This window comes from Dipodomys ordii, unplaced genomic scaffold (assembly GCF_000151885.1).
Source record: "Dipodomys ordii isolate 6190 unplaced genomic scaffold, Dord_2.0 Scaffold187, whole genome shotgun sequence".
Taxonomy (NCBI): Eukaryota; Metazoa; Chordata; class Mammalia; order Rodentia; family Heteromyidae; genus Dipodomys; species Dipodomys ordii.
Window position 1 is genome coordinate 1,528,046 of NW_012267403.1, and position 3,912 is coordinate 1,531,957.

At 38.9% G+C, this 3,912-nt stretch overlaps 1 pseudogene; it reads left to right on the top strand.

Moving 5' to 3' along the window:
* Window positions 1-2,405: 2,405 nt before the first annotated feature.
* Window positions 2,406-2,846, top strand: LOC105999317 (annotated as a pseudogene).
* Window positions 2,847-3,912: the final 1,066 nt, after the last annotated feature.

Sequence of the window (3,912 nt, forward strand, 5' to 3'; positions counted from 1 at the left end):
GTTGGTTTTCTATGTGTAGGACATTTTAAAATATCTTTTGTAGGGCTGGTTTATTGGACATATATTGTTTCAATTTTTCTTTTCTGTGGAAGGTTTTTATTTGTCCTTCCAGTATGATGGGGAGTTTTTCTGGGTATAGTTCTTGATTGATAGTTAATTTGTCTTTAGGGCATGGCATACATCCTTTCAGGCTCTTCTTGTTTTAATTGTCTCTGATGAGAAATTGAAGTTATTCTGATTGGCTTCCCTTTATAAGTGATTGATCTTTTCTCGCTGCCAGATTTAAGGATCCTTTCCCTGGTCTCAATTAATCCTGTGGGGATTACAATGTGAAGGTGGGATATCCTGTTCTGGTCTGGTCTATTTGGGGTTCTAAAGGATTCTTGTATCTGAAAGGGCCTATCTTTTTCTATGTTTAGGAAGTTCTCTACTCGGATCCTGTTAAATAAATTTCCTAGACCTTTCACTTCTGTCTCAAGGCCCTCCTCTACACCCATTAGCTTTAAATTAGGCCTTCTGATGTTGTCTTCCAAATGTTGAATACATCTATCATGTTTCTTGGATTTGTCTTTTTTTGGGGGGGGAAGTCTGGTTGTGGGGCCTGAACTCTGGGCCTGGGCACTGTCCCTCAACTCTTCAGCTCAAGGCTAGTGCTCTAGCACTTGAGCCACAGCACCACTTCCTGGTTTTTTTTTGTTTATGTGGTGTTGAGGAATCGAACCCAGGGCCTCAAGCATGCAAGGCAAGCACTCTACCACTAAGCCACCTTCCCAGCCCTCTTGTATTTGTCTTGAATACTGGTCTGTTCTTTCTCTATAATATCTAGGCTGCCTTCAATCCCAGAAATTTGATCTTCTGCATAGTTTCACCTACTGTCCAAACTTTCTCCTTTTTAAAAATTTCCTTTCCTTCTAATTGGTCAGATTTGATGGCTCCAAATTCTTTTTTTGAGCTTTGTTTTAGATCTTATGTGGACTTCATTACTTCCTTAATTTCATTTTCAATGTTCATTCTCAAATCCCTTAGTTGATTGGTTATGGTTTCATTCAACATTCCATTTGTGGCCTCGCTGGATTCCTCCAGCTGTGTGTTTGTGGATTCTGTGAATGCCTCTTTTAATCTTCATTTAGTTTCATCCTGCTCACACAATTCCTCTATTAATCTTTGATTAGCCTTATCACGCTCACAAAATGTCTGTATTAATCTTTGGTTAGCCTCATCACACTCATACATTTCCCTATCCTGCACACGCATTTCCCTATCATGCTCATATTGAGACCTTTGCAGGCTTTCAATCTTTTCATTCAGCATGTTTACCAGTAGTGTTTGTAAAGCATTTTGGGAACTCTCCTCTGGATTATTCATTAACTGTTCTGTTGCCTGATTATCATGAGCAGGAGTTGAAATACCTGAACTTGCCATTTTTCTTGTGTTTCTGCTTGTTCTACCCATTTGGGTATGATAGCTAAACCAATTCTGAGCTAGAACACTATTTTTAGGCAAGCATCAACCAGAGCCCTGTAGTTGCACAGATTGTTTGACACAGTCAAAATGAGTATAGATACAATCTAGTTCAACAGATACAATCTGGTTCAACAACAAACAACTAGGGATCAATGGACTAAGAAAAATCAAAGAAGGGGTCAGCAGACCAGAAATGAATAGGTTTAGGAAGAATTGTGAGGAGAAAATAAGATTGGAGAAATATAAGGGAGAAACAGAGAGTGATTCAGAGACAGGGAATGGATAGGAGGAAAGGAGAACATAGATAAAGAAAAATGGGAAGATGAAAAATAAAAATTTAAAACAATACACTTAAAAATATAAGTATAAAGAAATAATTCTACAATTAAAGGAGTTAAGGCTGGGAATTTGTGAATTGAGTAATCAATATCTGCATTAAGTATGCACACAATGAAAGATAAGGTCTAATAATCGAAGACAGGTATATATCTGGGGATGAACATAACAGCAATTAAGTAATGCAAAAAAAGGGACCAAAAGGGAATAGATTATAAAGAGAAAATAAAACAACAGAAAACAAACCTAAAATAAAAATGAAAAAATCAACAACAGTTTTTTTTTAAGTAAAATAAATAAGTAGAGTTTGGGAGGAAGAGTCAGCTATGGTGGTGATGGTGGCAGTGGCAGCTACTGCTGGGGCTTCTGGAGCTGCTGGGGAGGCAGCTCATTAAGGGGCCACCACTGGGTGATGCAGTGATCTGCTATGGCAGTCCAAGAAGCTGAACAGGCCCGGGCTCTCAGCCTGTCCTGCCAGACCGCACTCCTGTACATTCCGTTTTCTCCAGCCAACCCGCGGCCACACAGGCTGCCTCAGGCCTTCTGGTCCCTTCTCCATCCCTCCCCAGTCCCCATCCCAGCCCCACGGGCTACTGCCTCCCACCATGGCTCTGAAGAGAATCCAAGAGGAATTGAATGACCTGGCACGGGATCCGCTAGCACAATGTTCAGCAGATCCTGCTGCAGATGACATGTTTCATTGGCAAGCTACAATAATGGAACTAACTAAATGACAGTCCCTATCAGGATGGAGTATTTTTCTTGACAATTCATTTCCCAACAGATTACTCCTTCAAACCACCTAAGGTTGAATTTACAAGAATTTATTATCCAAATATTAGTAGTAATGGAAGCATTTGTTTTGATATTCTACGGTCACAATGGTCTCCAGCACTATTTCAAAAGTATCTTTTTCCATCTGTTCTCTGTTGTGTGATCCCAATCCAGATGATCCCTTAGTGCCTGAGATTGCTCAGATCTACAAAACTGATAGAGAAAAGTACAACAGAATAGCTTGGGAATGGACTCAGAAGTATGCAATGTAATTAAAGAAATTATTGGATAACCTCTACAAATAAAGATAGGGGAACTCTGAAAGAGAAAGTGCTTTTGATTTCCATTTGATGGCTTTCTATGAGCCCATGCCTCATCTTCCCCTGTGCACATGTTTACCTGATAAAACAGCATTGCTGTGTGTTGTACATAATTGGAACAACAAAATAGAGATACTGTACATCTGTACCAACATTGCCTCCTAGCAGAGAGGTACGTGTGTGAAAAGCCAATCTTCCAGGCATAACCTAGATGTGAGACTAAAAACTTTACTTATTGGCAGAAATTTGGATAATGGCAAGATGCTAGGGATGGTGGGCACCTGGTGTTAACTTGGATGGGGGAAAGCTCCACTGGCCTGTAGGAGATTGTTTTTAAGTGGAATCCATTTAAATTCAAAACAGTTATGAACAGCAGGTGAAGAACATGAAGGTATCTGTATTCATTTTCTTCAAAGGACCTACAACTTAGGTGAAAGTTATGACAAACCAGATTAAACTACCCACATCCTGTATTTTAAGGTCTAAGTTTAACTGGTCAACATTTAAATGGATTGGAGCAATTAGTACAAAAAGTGTAATGGGCTTTGTTTCCAACTCTTTTACATTTCCCTACCCTTTCAGATTTTCATCCTCTCTCTTACTCTCTCTCTCTTTCTTTCCATATTCTTTGGTTTATATGTGGTTTCTCACTTAATACATAGCTAAATAGCTCTTATTTTTCTTATGTTTTTAACTGCTTAGGTCTATTTGGATGTAAGGGTGAAAATTCATTTGATGGAAATACTTGTATATATTTAAAGACCCAATTGCTCCTCTGGAGCTTGTACGTTCAACAATGATTAATTTGTGTAATAAACTGACTACTACAGTCATTATATATAAAAATAAATAAATAAATAGTAGAAAAAAGAGTTCTTAGAATTTTTGGGGGGGAGTGGATCTTGTGTCTCCCCTGTGTCCTTAACTAGTCTCTTGGTAGAGTCTCTTGTTTGCTTGTGGTGTTTGGTTTTCCTGTGACTTGGTTGGTTTCTTAAATCAGTTTGTTTGAGCAGTCTGA